This window comes from Lissotriton helveticus, chromosome 3_1 (genome assembly GCF_964261635.1).
Source record: "Lissotriton helveticus chromosome 3_1, aLisHel1.1, whole genome shotgun sequence".
Taxonomy (NCBI): domain Eukaryota; kingdom Metazoa; phylum Chordata; class Amphibia; order Caudata; family Salamandridae; genus Lissotriton; species Lissotriton helveticus.
In genome coordinates this window covers 1,918,268,230-1,918,286,985 of record NC_136061.1, presented here as the reverse complement: position 1 = coordinate 1,918,286,985, position 18,756 = coordinate 1,918,268,230, and the positions used below count along the sequence as shown (strand labels likewise).

The window sequence follows — 18,756 nt, the reverse complement described above, 5'->3', positions numbered from 1 at the left end:
TGGGGATGAGTGCCATACACCGCTGCTTGAGAGGATGTGGTCAGCAGGGTACCATGGTGACTATGCTCTGAGAATGCCCAAGAGTGAGGGCCTTCTGGTCAGGGGTACAGCATAGGCTTTCAGAGGTGATGGGAGACACATTGGGGGCTTACCCCTCGACTGATCTTCTTGGTTATCTGGGGAGAGGCGACCCTAGACGGGTACACACTTCTTTTCAATACAGCGGAGGGGGCTGCACAGCGAGATGTGGTTAGACACTGGGGTACATGCATACCCCAACACTGAGGGACTGGCTATCCAATGTGGACTGGTGCCGACAGGCAGATGAACCAATATACCAGAGTGTCCGTTGGGGACTTGGACACACAAGAACCTGAGGCTGGAACCACAGTATTTAGGGAACTGAGACCTACATGGTTGATGTCAGAATCAGCAACTCGACATATCCCACATACCCGTACGCTGCAGCAACCGGGGAGTTGCATTTGTTTATGCTCTGTTTCACGTATTGTTTGTTCGTGATAAATGCACAATAAAAAGATCTGGAAAAGAAATAACTTTCAATTCCTCCTTTTTCTGACTCCTTTGTGTTAAATGGTATAATAAGGTCGTGGTATAGTGAATGCTTGAACACTCATCGGGGTGGAAGGGGTGACTGGAGACCCCTGATAGGTCCTAGAAACACCCAATGGATCTCACACACTTTAAAAGTATCTATAATACTACATAGACAGCATCACTAGCCAGGTAAATACCTAAGAGGGTAAGCTGTGTGTGCCAGTGGGATATGGTTGAGATAACTCGCTAAATAGATCGATGGTGTATGTTTGTGTGGTGTGGGAGTCCTGTGGAGTCGGAAGGTTTTTGTCAGTTACTTATCTTTGGTTAAATGTTGTTCTTGTGTGGTTAAAGAGAGTCTGTCTATCATATTCTGTTAGAGAATTGTGTGTATCGTGCATTATTGGGTAACAGTGGAGAGCGCTGAGCGTAGAAATTAAAATTCGGAAAGCATTATTGCGATATGGGGAACTTCTACTGCATTGCCTCCAAGTGCAGCAAGAGTAAATGTGTTTTAATGGTAAGCACGCTAATGGAATGTTAGCATCTGACATTAATCTTCCACCCTGCCTCAGAGTGACTGGTGTGTGTCATCTCAGCCTCCAGGCTCCGATGGCGGCGTCCCGTCCCCTCCTCACTCACACAAATAACGTGTCACTTCCTCCTCAGTAATGGTGGCACTGTGAGAAGACGTGGGCGCCGCGCGCACGGAGCCTCGGCACAGGTATGCAGTGAAAGGCTGCGCGTCACGAGGCGGCCAGGGCTCTTTTTTCTTAATGAAAGAATGGCTTCAGTTGTGATTGGTCTCTGGTCAGAATATGACAGAGAGCAACACCGAGTGTTCGCTCCCTCCCGCGTGTAGGCAGGAACACACCTCCCGGCATATGGACGTCGTGACTTCAGCTGCTCAGAGTCGTTTTTAATTTTTTTTTAAAAAAAAGCAAATTTACGCGCAGGGTCTTAAATCACACCGCGTGGAAAACGTCATTGATAAAAGCGTCCTAGAAACGTGGGTGGATTAGCGCGCGTCTAACCGCATTGGCCAAGTATTAACCCCTTCCTGGGCCCTGCTGCGGGCCTATCTATAGTCGTCTCCTGCTGACACCGATGTAACCCCTCCCCTCATGTGTGGAGGGCCACGCCGCCGTGTAATCCAGGAAAGGCGGTGTGGGCGGCTGTGAAGGGCCTGTCAGCCCGTCACAGAGTTGAGGGGTGGGGGGAGCGAGCAAAGAAGGGGAGAGGAGGAGGATGAGGGGGGAGAGATTCGTGCGCACGAGAGGGGGCGGTGGGCTCAGTCTGTAGGCAGGGGCCTCACACTACGGATGCCACGGCGGGCCCTAGGCCTGAGTGCCGCAGGTGCCAGGGTGCACGAGCGCAGCGGCCGTGTGCACGAGCGCCGGGAGCAGGGTGCGCGAGCGCCGGGAGGAGGGTGCACGAGCGCTGGGAACAAGGGTGCATGATCCTCGGAGACAGGGTGCACCGGCGCCAGAGCAGTGTGCACGAACCTGAGACCTCGGAGACGGGGCGAATCTCTTTGGAAAAGGTTCATGAATGCCCGGACCAGCGGCGCCGCAAGGAGTTCAGCACCGGCGGCTGGACAGCGACCGCAGGCACAGAGGACCGACAGCTTGACGAGGCTCCTGCCCTGCGACTCTCGCCAGGTAAAGACCCTCAGTGTGCGTGTGAGGGGCTAGCGTGTGCCCTTACTGTTACAAGCCCAAACATCCGCAGTGCCCCTGGACCATTAGCTCAGATTTACGCAGTTTTTCAGCTCCAGCCCGTACATGTGCAGCGCTCCAGTCAGATTATCTAAACGTGCAGTAGTATACTGTTGACTAACTCATAGCTACTCAGTGTATCTGTCTCGGCTTGCACGTTTGTCGTGTGTTCCATTCTCACTAGCTCATATATGTGCAGTGTTTTAATCTGCATAGCTTATTCCTTTGCAGTGTTTCAATCTGAATAGATCATACATGTGAAATGTTTCAGTCCCGGTTATCTCATATCTACTCTCACAAGCTCGTACACGTGCAGTGTTGTAGTCTGATTAAACTCATGCATGTGCACTGCTCCACGCCAGGTTAGATCATACGTATTCAGTGCTTCATTCTCGGCTTGCACGCGAGCAGAGTTCCGGCCCTGTTAAATTATGCACGTGAAATGTTCCGGTCTCGTTAGTTCCCCAGTAGCTCTATCGTGTGGTCTATTGCACTTCCGGTAGCTCATACATTTACAATATTCCAGTCTTTTTAATCAATACGAGTATATTGTTCCAGTCCCGTTGACTAATACGTGTGCAGTGCTCCAGGCATATTAGTTCAAGCATGTGCAACATTCATGTCTCGTTGACTGGTGTGCAATGTTCCAGTTTGTATACAAATCTAGCCTTATGCATGTGCAGTGTGTCGGTTTTCATAGCTTAAATGTGCATAGTGCCCTGGTCTCGTTTACTCATACAGGTGCACCGATCCAGCTTCAGCTCATGCCACGCAAAGCTCCAGAGGAAGTGTTTTAATGCGCTCTGTTTCCTGTCATCGTTTCATACAGGTGTGCAGTTTGTTTCTCGTTAGCTCACACATGTGCACAGTTCCACTTTCATTTGACCCTGCACACGCAGCGTTCTTCTCTCCTCACACCCTTCGCACAGGTGAAGCTCGAAATGCTATTAGTGTCTACACCCGAAACATACGACTCTTATTTCCTCATGCGTGAGTCGTGTTTAGTTCTCACTACTATCCCCTACGTGTGCAGCGTACTATTCTCAATAGCTCCTGAACGCGCACCTCCCGTGTCAGTGATTCATGCCTGTCACTACCACTTGAGCATACGTTTCCAGCACCCAACTAGCAGCACGAGCATAGGCGCTGGCATAGTCCCAGTGCATGAATGTGCAATGTTCCACTGTAGTTACCTCAGGCATGTGCCGGGGGTGTGCTGTAATGTTCAAGTTTCTTCTGTTCATACACGCGTGCGGTTCCAGTTTTATTAGCCTGTGCACGTGCAGTGTTCCACTCTAATTTTAACTCACACGTGTAGGGCCCCGGTCTAATTAACTCCTATGTGGCCAGTCTTCCATTCAGTTTATATGTGCAGTGGGTCTTTGTGTTTATGTGCGGCGTTTGGTGCAAATGCCTCGAACAGGTGCAGTTTCTAGACAATATAGGTCGCGTACCTGCGTTCTTGTGATTTGATGTTATAATTGTGTTTATATTACCCCGTCTTTTGACTCTCACTTGTCCATCCTCCACCCGCTCGTTGCTGAAACAGGTGCAGTTTCCCCACACATGCAGTGTTCCATTCTCATGAGCTCGTGTGTTTCGTGTTTATTTCCTATTGCCTCACACATGTGAACATTCCAGTCTCATTGGCTCATGGGCGTGCAGAATCCAGTGTTAGTGATTCTTGAAAGTACAGTTTCCCTAGCTAGAGCACAGGCGACCAGCACAGACATTGGCAGTATTGCAGTGGCTGCGCATGAACAAACTGCGTTTGATTGTAACTAGCTCATGCATGCGCAGAGAACAGGTGTCAATAGCGCCTACGTGCGAATGATCGCAGCCTCCCAATCTTATGCATGTCCGGTACTCCAGGGGCCTTAGCTAATGCACCAGCGGTGTTCCAGCTTCATTAGCTCATCCTGGTGCCGCAGCCAGCCCCAGCTGGCCTTACACGTGCAGTGTTTCCGTCTCTGCGTCTCGCGCAGGATCTCAGCCTCATAAGCACATGCACACCGATGCTCCATGGCCATTAGTGTGCTAAGCTTTTGTCCCAGTGGCTCGTGCACGTGCAGTGCAGCAGACAATAGTACTCGAATTGCCAGTTGCCGCCGTGTGCAGGGCGAGAGGCGCGCTGCACTTGTTGCACTGGTGCAGCCATGGCCGCAGACTGCAGAGGCACCCGTTTAATAAAAGAAGCTCGCGGCAGCTTCACACGTTAAGGTCTGTCAGTGTTTACTGCGATATATCGGCTCCTGACTGCCAGGAGGTAGTAAAATGCAGACGAAGGGGGCGCGCAGCGGCGGCCGTGCATGCCTAACACATGAGCCAAGGAATGCAGCATGGTCTGGAGAGCTGGAGGCACGTTCGCCCTTGCATGAATTCTCAAGATCGATAGCTGTTCTTTCGCCCGTGCACCAGGTAGTTCACGTCCCAAAGGACACAGAGCAAATGATCTGCTCCCTCGCCGATGCGCGGACCTCGCTCAATTCTCGGTCGATGATGATCCGCTTTTTGCACACATCCAGCCGCGCCTGTGTAGTTCCATTCTCGCGGCCGGGACCGCAGTCCGGGTGTTTGTTGCAGAGCCAACTGCCGTGGTCGCGAGAACGTGTCCGCGCGGCTGACGCACGCTGCTGCAGTCCGGCGCAGGCGGCGTGGGACGCTCTTTGGCGCGCGGCGGCACCGCGAGGCTGTACCTCACGCCGCGTTACCATGGCGTCCCGCGGCCGCACGCAGCCGGCAGCAGGCAGCGGCCACCAGCCGGGCACGGTGCGTGTCCGGATCTGACGTGCCGCCTTTACGGTTGTAAGAAGGCCGTAGATGATCAGAGAAACGTCGGAGCCATACACACATCTATGTATACAGACAGCGTTCTTTTTGTATTAATCAGATAATGCCAATTTTTACTTCATATAGACGTCGCCATGCCGACGGTTATGAACCTTTTCCTTCCATAAATAATGTTAGTTACTTTTTATTGCGTGAATAACGTTGTCATTGCACCGCTAATTGTGCTTTGCACCTTGGTGCTGTTTCCATAGAAACGGGCTTAGCTGGTGTTAACTGTGTCTTCAAGGAATATGCAGCAACCACTGCATGCTCACTGGAAAACCCCCACGTCTGAGCGACCGGTGCCAGCCTCTGGATGGGGAAGCCACAGAGGATGTTTATTACGAGGACCACGCAGAACTTATGAGACGACATTTCTAGTATTATGCCAACATACTGATTGATGGTTACTCTATTCACGAACTAGGATAGTATGAATGTATAAGATATTCCTACATAGTGGACCCAGGCAAAAGCCAGCGGAGCGCCATACATGGTCAAAGAAAAAACCCTGTATGATGGGATCAGTGGTAAAGCAAGTACGCCACAAATCCTAGTGCATGCACGAACCATCATCCCCTAGCTTTCTTAATAGAAATAGTCACTGAGTGGGTTTAAGCGGGCTCAATAAGCCCCCGGGCTCCGTGTCACAGCACCTTTTTCACAACAGGATGCCACAGGTGTTGAATTACTTCCACTACATTTGTGGGGGCAAATCACCTTTCATGCGTTTGTACGCATGGATGCAATGTTCTATTGCTGCTGGGAACAATCATGATTATGGCAAGGCCTCCCTCCTCTCAATGTGCATCGTTCTATTGCTTTCTATTCAGCTTTAAACAACACAAATTCAATTGCATTTATACAAAGACTATAGGTAAAGTACAAACATCCATATACTCATGTGAGGCCTTATCTCGAAGCCTGCTTATAGGTAAATACGCATCAGTAAAATAAAACTAACGAATGGTGATTTAGAGTATTTTTACCATTCATAAAATTCCCTGAGAAACGCTTTATATGTTGCAACGTATTTTTTTTCGCTGTGCAGAAGAGTCACACACATAAACACACAAACACTGTATATTGAGTTGCACTTAGTGTAAGATGACATTCATTGCTCTTGGGGGGAGGCAGGAGAGTATAAGCCGTGTGCCTAAGAGGAGGAGCTTAGAGTGAGCAATATTCAGTTCAAATGATTTTACTTTCTTCTCTCTGTATCTGCAGTTAGGGCAGACCTCTGGTTTTTCAAAAACGAAAGAAAGTGTTGCAAAGATAGCTAGCTAGCTAGCCAGATAGATAGATTTGCATATATAGAGACAGTTGCATTGATGGCAAAAGTTGCCTAGATATACAGATAGATAGATAGATAGATAGATAGATAGATAGATAGATAGATTTACAAAGACAGAAAGATAAATAGATAGATACGATTAGGTTGCAAAGGTAGACTGATAGACTGACAGATGTACAATCATAGACAGAGTAGACAGATAGGGTTGCAAAGGTAGACAGGCAGATAGAGTTGCAAAGATAAATAGAGTAGACAGATAGCCAGACAGGGTTGCAAAGGTAGACAAACAGGCAGCTAGAGGTACAAAGATAGAGTAGAGACATAGATGAGGTTGCAAAGGTAGACTGATAGAGTTACAAAAATAGATGGAATTGACAGATAGATAAATAGACAGAGTTGCAAAGGTAGACAGATAGATAGAGCAAAGGTAGACAGACAGAGTTGAAAAGATAGATAGAGTAGACAGATACAGGTGCAAAGGTAGACAGACAGATAGACTTGCAAAGATAGAGTAGACATATCTAAACAAACATCTATAAATATAAATGGATATCACTGGACATAGTATGTTGATATGAGCTGATTTTAAATATTTTGTCTGCTCTGAAAGGATTGGACAAAATGTTTTTGTATGTATAAGCTGATTGTATTCTGATTTGAAATTGTATGTTTGACATATGAGTAGACAGATAGATTGACTGGGTTGAAAATGCAGACAGACAGACAGATAGAGTGGCAAAGATAGATAGAGAAGACAGATAGCAAGACAGATAGGGTTCAAAGGTAGACAGATAGATACAATTGCAAAGTTCGATAGGTAGGACAGGAAATTAGAATACATGGCAAAGCTAAATTTAGTAATATAATAGTTTAATATCTGTATAAGCTGGACATACAAGATCACTGAGAGTACACTAGAAAACCACATGAGCAGAGCATGCAAACTAAATTGGTTTACAAATTTAGCTATAGACCTCAATTAAAATACTTAAGCAGCATGACATACAGGAGTGCAGTTTTCAATGCACTGCATTATGCACATACTAAAAAAACGACAACTTTATGAAAACAGTTTCAAATAGACACAATTTGTGAAATATCAGCAGTCAGATAAAGGACACTTAACAATGAATTTAGAACACATTAGCAGGTGCCAGGAACTGATGAAGCTCGAACAGCCTCGTGCTCATCACAAAGAGCTGCTAAGAAGCTTTCTGCTACCACAACAAACTCAGTAGACAGCTTCTTGCTATCACATTAGATTCTAAACACAAAGGCAACACCAAAGTCATAAAGTAAAAAAAAAACACAGGCACTGAAGAGAACGACAGTATGTGCTCTTTGTAAAAGAGCGAAATACAGTTACTCAAAGTGAAGTTATTCGGTGGTTGAACTGGGCTGACCCTCTGCCCTATGCTATACTGGGTGGAAGTAAAATGTGAATGACATTGTATTGCACTCATCTTGTTTTTTTAAAATCAAAAGGTCTTGGATACCACCCATTTGGAAGTCTAAAAATGTTAAGTTCCAACATTTAGGGGTTCGAGAACAGCTCCTCTATGTAACTTCTAAGGCTCCCATGGCCTCAGGGACAGCTGTTAGTGACCAGAACTCACTTTAGCAGAGGCCACCAGAAAGATCTAGTCTATGTCTACTCAGTACTGGTCAAATGGTAACTTCAGAAAAAGACCTCTTTCAGCTAATTGTGCCCCTATAGCCATGCAGAAGGTCAGCCAGCTGAACCTTGAAGTCCACTTTTTTGTCCTAGGTACAATGAGATGCAAGTCCAGTGCACTACGGTTCCTCTCAGGTTACAGCAAGCAGGGTTCAGTCGTCTTCTGATTCCGATTGTCCAGAAAGTGTTTGTTATGAGGAATCTGTCTTAGGGAGCCATATTTATGCTTGCCACCAACTAGTGGGTGACTCCCAAGTCATTCCTGACCATCGTACTAAATGCTCCCTGGGGCAACCCTTTCAACTTTTGCAGAAGGTCTTTTTTGTCCTACTGCAAACAATCCCACAGTTCACCTCTGAAGCCATGTTTTCTTTGTCACTTTAGTGGATGGCACAGTCAGTGCTGCAGTCCACAAGTGATACTTAACTTTCCATGCAATGGGCGCATTTCTGCACTACATACTATGGCCTTAAAGAAAAGTTAAATATGTCAATTAGGGTTGAGCCAATATATACATGCTTAAAGGGGAGAACAAGTACTCTATTCCTGGTTAGCAGAATCAAGTGAAAGGAGTTCTATGTGAAGGAAAACAGATAGAGCAAAATTGGGGGGGACCAACACAAAAGATGTCCATTGAGTCAGCCCACTCCAAGACCACAAAACATCTCAAAGAATTGAAATAGTGAAGAAAAACATTGAGAAAAAACTCCCATCTGGCATGCGGCAAACCCCGTGTATAATCATAAGGAGGGGGGAGGCAGAGTATGAATCCTTTCAGTCTCCGTAGTATAATCTCCTAATCAAGAAGGGGAAAGGATCACTAGTCCTGCTTAAACCAAGGTTTTGCAGGTCGGTAGTTGGTATCTCCCAAAATATGACCCTCATACACGTGTATGTTGGAAATGTCTCTTAGCGGTGTATATACTGTGTCCCCGCTTTTATTTACACGTGCGTGCGTAATCATTGGGTCGTTTTTTGTGTGTGCACCCTCCACCAGGAGGTTTTACCTTAGGTTTAAGGCAGTAGTGATCATAGAACAGTGGTGAGGTGGGTAGTGATTCTAAAAAAGTCCGGACAGCCAGAAAGAAAATTTTAATAATTCTGGATTCGGACTATTGTTAAAATTATATGTGCAGCCTTAGAATTAATTAGGAATTCGAGCGCACTTCATGTGAAAATTAAAAAGAGGTCAACATGTTTCAGCCTTGGGTAGTCAGAAGATCAGTAGGCTTTCGTCAGGACCAATGGGGGTGAAAGCGTGAAAGAAGGTGTGAAGAATAAAAGTTTATTGACCTGATTCTTCAGGAGGGAAAGGCATCATTGTACCTGTAAGTAAAAATGGACAAACATACACACAACGTACAGGGAGATAGGGTATGGGAAACATATAATTATGTACAAGTGTACTCTTACGAAATCTAATGATTTCGACAAGGAACTAAAAAATGGCAATACTTTTCAATGAACAACACTCATTTCTGGCGTCAACTCTCCCATTGTCATGCTGCGGCGGGCGGAGGTGATTCGAGTTATACTGTAGTGGTGTGCCCATAGCTCTAAAATTCGCTGTGACCTTACTTAGTCTGGTGCGTGGTCTATGGTGAGATGACTAAGTGGTATTCGGTAAAAAAACGCCTCGTGGATTGCGTTTATAACGCTGCATACATTCAGTGCTCAGATGATAATTCACTGTTCGTGCGTGTTGTGGTTTAACAATATACAATTATGCTCCTTATTGTGATCTGTTGTGTTCATATGGGGTCTGTATTTGGTTAAGTATTGCTATAGCACGTAACTCGATTCGTAATGCGCTCGCTATGGGTGCTTATTGCGAGATAGATTATGTGGTATTGCGGCGTACCTTATTTAAATCAAGAAATTGCTTCTTCGGGGATTTAGGCAGGAGGAGAGAGGCCTCACTGTAGGAATTGTAAGAGGAAAGGGGTTAGGGAAGAGGATTCTTTACTTGCGGTTCTGGTATCTGGAGAAAGCGCAGTCTCTTCGACTACCTGGGTTCCTTCTACTCGTCACCCGGAATCGGAGAGCGATCATTTCCGGGTGGATTTGTACTGCGAAACTATAGTCATAGACAAAATACTATAGCGCAAATTATTGTATTTAAGAAATAGGAAGGATGTTTTTAGCGTATATTAAATTGCTAGCGTATATTAAATTGCTATGCTTACAAATTGTAAGAATATTATTGCGGGCTTGAAGAATTAATTATAAAGGTATAAAAATGGAGTAAATGACAGTTTCCTGATTCTGTTGTTAACCCGGGGCGGGCCGAGATTAGCGTTAGGCGGGGCCCTTATTTTGGGGTTATGAATTGTTTACCACATAAATAAAGTACGTGTAAGCTAGGGGGGGCCCTTTTTTATTTACCGCATTGGTACAAATATATGGGCAACCTGAAGGTTCTTAGAAGAACCTGTTTCAAACTATGATCAGGGACTTTTTGTTGTATAGACCAAATAGTTATTTGCGTTAATTCTTATGTCCATTGGGACAAAGCGAAACTTCTCCTGAGGGATTAAATCTCATGTTTTTAGACCATCTTAGTTCACCGTGGTTAGGGCACATATAGTTTCTCAATGGTATCGTGTTAAGGAAGTGGACATCTCATAATTGGGTTATCTATTTAGAGATAACCAAGGAATAGAATCGTTGAGGCCCAGGGTATCTGTTTTGAGTCTGTGGACCCAGCGTTGTTCCTTCTCGAATAGGATTTTTGCTGCATTTCTGTCCACTGTTTCCAGGGTCTCTAGGATTACCCAGTGGAGGTCATCTACTGTGTGACCTAGTTCTTTGTAGTGGGTCGACATCTTGGTTGTGGTTTTCTTACAATTTAGATTGCTCCCGTGTTCACAGAGTCGTTGTTTAGCCTTGCGGCATGTCACCCCTATGTACCTCATGCCACAAGGACAGGTGATCATGTAGATGACATGGCTTGTGTTGCAGTTGGTGTGCCTTCTTAACTTCCACAGAAAATTTGGAAGTAGCTGCAATTCTTTAGTAGGTTCTGTGGTTGCGCAGGCTGTGCATGTGCCGCATGGATAGTGTCCAGTTACAGGGGTGGTGTTCCATAATCTTGGTTGTTCTTTCTTTTTCTTTGGTGGTGGTCTGGTGTGGACCAATAGATCTTTGATGTTTCTGCTCCTTTTGTTAGCAAATCTTGGTTTTGACCAGGTCAGGGTGTTAGATGTTATGATTTTCCAGTTACGGTTAATTATTTTCTTTACTTGATTTGTAATTGGACTGTAGGTAGTGACACAAGTGGTCCTGTTGTCGATCTGTTTAGGACGACTTTCAAGGAGGGACTCTCTCGGTTGGTTTCTGGCACGTTTTTTGCAAGAGTAAATTACTTTCCTGGGGTAATCTCTAACTGTGAGTTTTTCACATAGATCAGTGGCTTGAGTCTTGTAATCTGCCAAGGAGCTGCAATTTCTCCTTAATCGCAGGAACTGGCTGTAAGGGAGGTTTTCTCTCAATGGCCGAGGGTGAAAACTATTGAAAGATAGCAGACTGTTTTTTGCCGTTGGTTTAAAAAACGTTCTTGTTTGCAGAGTGTTGCCTTCTGAGAAAATGGTGATGTCCAAAAAATCCAGACTTTTTGCATTGGCTATATATGTGAACTTCAAGCATTCATCTTGATTGTCCAGCCACATGTGGAAATCTTTTAGGGATGTTGTGTCTCCCTGCCAGATTAGCAGAATATCGTCAATATATCTCTTCCAAAAGAGTATATGACGAACGAAGGGGTTGTTTTCATTATGTATGTAGGTCTGCTCAAAGGTACTCACATACAGACCGGCCACGCTTGGCGCAAAGGTGCTGCCCATTGACGTGCCGTGTCGCTGGAGGAAGAGGGCATCTTTGTACTGGAAAAAATTCTCCGTAAGAGCCAGTCTGCAACATTCCAGTACAAAATGTCTTGGAGTTTTGTAAGGCCAATCGGTGCTGAAAAGTATTGTTTCAAGAGTCTCTAGTGTTTTCTGTTGTGGCAGGCTGGTGTAGAGGCTCTCGACGTCTAATCCTACCAAGAGCATGGTGTTCTCTGAGTACTCAAAATTGAGTAGCATGTTGATCAAATCCCGCGTGTCTTTTAAGTAGGTAGGCGTTTTTTGGACCAATGGTCTCAGATATTGGTCTGCGAATTCGGATAGGGGCTCTAGGATGGAATTGATTCCAGAAACGATTGGTCTTCCTGGTGGTGGCATTCTTCCTTTATGCGTTTTGGGCAGAGAGTAAAAGTACGGTATGACTGGTGCTTTGTCTCCAAGTAGTCAGCCTCTTTTTTGGATAGCCAATTATTAGCTTCTGCTTCTTCAATCATCAGGGCTATCGTTCTTTGGAAATGTGCTGTAGGGTCAGTCGTCATTACTTGGTAGAATTTTGTATCTGCCAATAGATCCATGCATTGTCTGTCGTATCCTTCTGTTGTTAATAGGACTATGCCCCCACCTTTGTCCGCTGGTTTGATGACAATGTCTTTATTGTTTTTTAGTTCTGTTAGAGCAAGATTTTCTGCTTTAGTTAAGTTCTGGAAGGGTTTAGGAAGTTGTTGATTCAGTTCATCCACTTCCTTCATTATGGCTTGTTCGAAAGTACTGATTTCAATGGGTACTTGTGAGTTTAGTGGGAAAAAGTTGGATTTGTTTCTCAGGGTGGTATCTCCTTCTTGAGGTGGTCGTTGCTCGTCCTTGAAGAAAGCTTTCAGTTTCAAGGTACGCAAAAGTCTGCCAGTTCACATTTCGTCTTGAAGACGTCTGTTTTTGGAGTTGGTACATAGCCTAATCCTTTATTTAGGACGCCCTTTTGGTCTTCTGTTAGTGTTAATTCAGTCAGATTCACGATGAGGTCGTTGGACCTTGCCCCGTTTTGGCCTTGGTGACACTTCTGGTTTGGACCTGTCTTGTCTGGTCGGACCAAGTTACTCCTTTTTGCCTGGACCTGCGGTTGCTCTGGCCATTCCCTAAAAAAGGACGGCCTTGTTGGTAGTTCTGGGCACCTTGCGGTTGCATTTGGTGGTTCATAGGTACTGGAAAATAGGGATTAGGCCACCCTTGGAATTGAGGGTTGAATGGATGGAATGGTATTCCTTGTCTGTTGTCATGGAAATATGGAGGGCGCCAGAAATTACTACGGCCTCTCCGCTGTCCTCTCCTATTTCTAAAGTTTCCTCGACTGCGGTTGGTGGTTTCATCTCCGCTCTGATCTGAGCTATTGTCTGATGACATACTGTTGGAATCAGAGTTGTCATTAGGTTTGTAGTCTTTGCTACTGTATGGATGAATGCGTTCTAATGAGAACCTTTTCAATTCCTTTGCAAGTTTCTGCAATTTTGTTTGGGTCAGGTATTCTTGGCTTTCTTTCATTTCTTTATTGATTTCATCTAAACGGGTTTTATAGATGGTTATATTAACCGTGTTGTTCAATTTTGTCTCCAAGATCTCGATCTTGACAGCGAGTTCGTCCGTTAGTCTAGTGGCTGTCTTGATTATTAGCACTAGATAGTCTCTTGTGCATTTCCATGATATAGAGGACCAGTCTTTTTGAAACGCTAGATCCTTTAAGAAGATCCGTTGTGAATGTGTCACCCACAGGCCTCTCGGGGCGGCATTGACCCGAAGATACTCGGTCATTATTATCCCGTGTACAGCCGTGCGTACTTGTTCTTTCTTCACTTCACTTAACTCGTCCCATTCCGCCGCGGAAGACAGAGTCTGGTTGAGGTCACCTTCCATGAGTAGAGGTGGTCCTGCCAAAATTTCATCTATATCCTCAGTCGAATAACTGAGTCCAAAACTGCCTGCCATGACGACGGTGTCTTCTTCGGCAGGTTGATATCAAAGCTTCTTTTTCAGATTCCTATGAAGAAATCTCCCACAGCTGTGCGCTGCTCAACATGTATAATCATAAGGAGGGGGAGGCAGAGTATGAATCCTTTCAGCCTCCGTAGTATAATCTCCTAATCAAGAAGGGGAAAGGATCACTAGTCCTGCTTAAACCAAGGTTTTGCAGGTCGGTAGTTGGTATCTCCCAAAATATGACCCTCATACACGTGTATGTTGGAAATGTCTCTTAGCGGTATATACTGTGTCCCCGCTTTTATTTACACGTGCGTGCGTAATCATTGGGTCGTTTTTTGTGTGTGCACCCTCCACCAGGAGGTTTTACCTTAGGTTTAAGGCAGTAGTGATCATAGAACAGTGGTGAGGTGGGTAGTGATTCTAAAAAAGTCCGGACAGCCAGAAAGAAAATTTTAATAATTCTGGATTCAGACTATTGTTAAAATTATATGTGCAGCCTTAGAATTAATTAGGAATTCGAGCAAACCCCCCCAGAAACCTAAGAGCACTGAGAAATAAATTGCTGAATTTAAAACAACACATTTGCACAAATAATCCAAAAATCCCTAAAGAAAGAGCATAAGCTACAAAAGCGAGTAAACAAATCCCTGTATTAAAAATTATTTCTGTACTAACCAGAAACATAATACATTGGCGCTATAAATCTTCAAGGGTATTTCTAAAAAGAGACTTTGCTTACTCATCTTATTTTATTGAGGACAAATCTAATCCTTCCAGTACATTCACAGAATCTTCACATACTACAAATATAGAACCAGACCCACAAGCTGTTCTACAGGGGTCCCTGGCGGGCCCATTGTAAATTTCAACAGCATTTTATGTTAACAGAAATCAAACATGACGCTGCACATACCCCTGATCACAATGGATTCCTCCATCTCACGAGAAAGCATGCTTCCTAAATTCTGTTTATTAGCCTGTCTAAGCCTTGGGCAAGAAATTCAGCTTTATACATATGAAATCTTAATGGGTAGTACAAACCTGGACTGCAATACTTCAATACATGAGAAAAAATGTTGCAAGTTTTCTTCGAAAAATCACTGCTGATGAATGCTTGTTTATGCAACAAACTTGACGTTACTCTTCTAAGAGCAGCCCCCATCATGTCAGAATTTAACATTTACTAATCTGGATTGCCTTGGAGCCCGAAAGAACTAGCCTAAACCCACCTCGAACTGTTCAGTATTTATGGTTCTTACAACTGTTTGGCCCATCAATCTCATTCTAAAAAATCAGCAGCCACATGAAGAAAATTTTAAAAATGCCAGTCGCTATGACACGGAAGCCACTAGTTAGGTAATTCTGCTAGTCCTTTCTCTTCAAACACAGCTCTCATACCCTAATTTCAATCTGGGCAAGTGCAGCACAGGTTTACCCCAGCAGGCTGTTGGATGCAGGGCCTTGCTCTCTGGCCAACTCCTGCTGCACACAGAAAAAGTCTGTGCCATTTGGGTGTTGGTAACCTTCAAAGGCTTGGACGCCGGGTCTGGTTGGATGCCAGGCTATACAGGTTGACTGCACACCGCAGGTGGAGATAGCTGCTGTAAGAGAGTTGGCAACTGGGGACTTTTGGATGATGTGTATTGTGAGACATTGGGTTACTGGTTGAGGAGGGTGAAACCCTACTCAAGAAGTAACCACAGTCCTTGCCTGGCTGAGGCACAAGCAACCCCCAAATTAACCTGAGCTCAAACCTCTAGTAGCTTGGCACAGAGCAGTCAGGCTTAATTTAGAGGCAAAGTTCAAAGTATTTATGCAACACTTCAAACAGTAATAAAGTGAAAACACAACATGAAAAATAAACCCCTCACCAATTTAGAAAAATAGAGTACATTTTACTAAATAAATGAAGAGCAAAGTGACAAAAATCCAATCAGTAGAACCGGAGAGTCACTAAAAAGTTACCTTCTCAGTCCAGCGCAAAGAGTCCCATCCATGGTGGAGGGTGTTTCACGGAGCAGGGGAGCATTGCAGGCAGTTGTCAATGTAGCACTAAGAACAAGCCTAGAGTCATGGACGGTTGTCACTATAGCACGAAGGTCCTGTTGTCATCGTGAAGAGTTGGGCTTGAGCTGCGCGGTGGCGCTTCCCGAGAGAGGATGATGCTGTAGCATGAAGGATCTCATTGACGGAATTTCGCATTAGCAGGCAGTGCGAACAACAAGGTTTTGGCACCAACTGGCCCATTCCTGATCGTGAAGAGCCCCAAAACTTCAATTCAGCCCCACTGAGGCCACACCAAAGGTTCAGGACCCAAGGGGCACCATTTGGGGGGCCAGCGACCTACTCCCGCTGAATCTGGATGCTGGTTTAGGTGTTTGGGAGCCTGTTATGTCCCTGTGGCTCTATACAAGAGGCTAACAGACTACCCCTTGGAGTCACTCTGGGAGTCCTGGGTCCAGGTACAGATTAAATCCCTCTTATTCAGGTAGGAGAGCGATAGAGCATCAATCCAGTAAGGTAGCATTCCAGCAAGGCAGTAGTCCAGCATGGCAGGAGTCCAGGAGAGTGGTAGTCCTTTCAGCAGCACAGCAGTCCTTGTTCCTGGCAGAGTCTCCACAGGTCCAGAAGTGTACTGAAGAGTTGGTGTATGAGGTCCAACATGTATGCGAGTTGCTTCCTTTGAAATGAGAGAGGCTTCTGAAGGTTCCCTTCCTGCCTCCCATGTCCTTGCTCCAGCCTAACTACAGGGGCTATGTGCATCCCGTTGTGTTGAGGCAGGACACAACCTACTCAAGTGTAAGTAGGACTTTGCCCAGCTCTGCCCTCCCATCCTGCCAGTGATGCCCATTCATGCACACCTAAGCTCTCTATTGTGTATGGCAGTCTCGAAGAAATATACAAAGCTCAAATCTCAGCTACACGTAGTCATTTGACTCAGAGACAGGGTGCAGGCACTAAGGGCCTGATTAAGAGTTTGGCATTGCGGAAGCGGACTGCCACGTTGACTGCCCACTCCCGCACCGCCAAACCCTTGTGTGTACTGCCTGCCAGATTACGAGTTTCCTCATGTCTGACCGGCTTTTTTGGTAGTCCCATGGTAGTGCCTTTGAAAATGGGCACCTCAAAGGGAACACCAATAACAGTTCCTGCATGGCATGAACTGTGCAGGAACTAGGGTGCAGTAACTAGGGTGCATGCCCACAGGGATCACATGTTGTGCCTCCATGCATGCATCCCCATGCTCATGGGCAACAGGAGACCCTGTAGGGTCCCTTTGTTTCAGGACCGCCAGCCTTTTCATGGAATAAAGAACTCCATGATACCGCTGGCAATCATGGAACTTGTAATATGCATGGCAGTGCTACAGCGGCTCCACCAGCATATTGCTGAGCCCCTGACCACTGCACCACCACCAGGGAACGGTGGATGTATGACATTACAATGCATGCTTTTACATCGCATGCTTTTACAACACGGTTTTTACAACGCATACCATTACAACGCATAGTGCTTTTAGGCGCTGGATAGTGAATTGTTTAATTTACTATTCCAACTCCAGTCCCCGTAGATAGTAGGGAAGGTGTTGGATAGTACATTAAACCTATTCCCTATCCTAGAGCGCCCCCCAGCGCAATGCGTTGTAATAGTTTGCGTTGTAAAAGTTGCGTTGTAAAGGCACTGCGTGGTAAAAGTTGCGTTGTAAAGGTTGTTTACCGGGAACGGTGGCTCCCTGGCATTTGCGGCGGTGCAATGGTAGTCTGAATACCCAAGTTGTAATTGGGTGGTCAGCCTGCTGGTGGCTGGAGGTCACTGCCGTGCCCCCGGAAGTTTGGCTGTCCTCGGACCACCAGCCTCATAATTAGGCCCTAAATAGCTAAGGATGGAAAATGGCAACTCTCTAAAAGTGGCATTTTCTAAATTGTAATTTGAAATCTGACTTTACAAAAAGAGAGGCTTTTTCATTACAATTCCAAAGACACCAAACATGAACTGAATACCTGTTCCCATTTGGAAGTTACAGCTTATTAAGTGTAATAATGCAAGTTCAATTTTATCCTATGAGAAAAGTAGGTCTTGCAGTAGTAAAAAGTAAGTTTTTCACTACCAGGACATGTAAAACTAAAAAGTGCATGCCAAACTTGCAGCCCTCTAGGCTGTTCAGGGACTACCCTAGGGGTGGCATACATATATTAAAAAGGAATATTTGGGCCTGGCAAGATGTTTATCTTGCGAGGTCAAAGTGGTTTAAAACCACACACACAGGCTTCAATAGCTGGCCTGAGACATGTTTAAGGGGCTAGTTAAGTCAATGCTGCAGGCCCACTAGTATTTAATTTACAGGCCATGGGCACAGGTAGTGCCACTTTACTAGGATATTACCACTAAATTAAATATACCAATTGGGTATAAGCCAATTCTACCATGTTTTAAAGAGAGAGCAAAAGCACTTTAGCACTGGCTAGCAGTGGGAAAGTGTCCTAATGTCAGCAAAAACAAAGTCAGCAAGACAGGAGGGTTGAAGGCAAGACTTTAGGGGAAAACCACACCAAGGATGCCAGGTCTAAAATGTGGCCCGTAGCTGGAAGTGGGGAGAACTACCAAACCCGCTAGGAGGTCTAATAATTACGGTGGAAACACTTAGAGAGACTATCAGCATTGGCGTGGTCTGTTCGAGGACGGTGTTCCACCATAAAGTCCATTCCTTGTTGGGAGATGGGCCACCTAAACAGTTTGTGATTCTCACCCCTCATCTGCATTAGCCATCCGAGGGGTCTGTGGTCTTCTGAACCAGGAAGTGAGCACCATACAGATATGGTCTCAGCTTCTTCAGTGCCCAGACCAGTGCAAAGGCTTCCCTTTCTAGTA

At 45.4% G+C, this 18,756-nt stretch overlaps 1 protein-coding gene across 2 annotated transcripts in view; it reads left to right on the top strand.

Annotated features, from left to right (window-relative positions):
- The first annotated feature begins 2,096 nt into the window (after positions 1 to 2,096).
- The window catches only part of PTPN5 (protein tyrosine phosphatase non-receptor type 5), a 588,489-nt gene continuing 571,829 nt past the window's right edge, over positions 2,097 to 18,756 (top strand). For both annotated transcript variants that reach the window (XM_078684059.1, XM_078684058.1), the window contains exon 1: positions 2,097 to 2,219. The gene's annotated coding sequence lies outside the window, so the exon portion shown is untranslated. The remainder of the gene's footprint in view (positions 2,220 to 18,756) is intronic.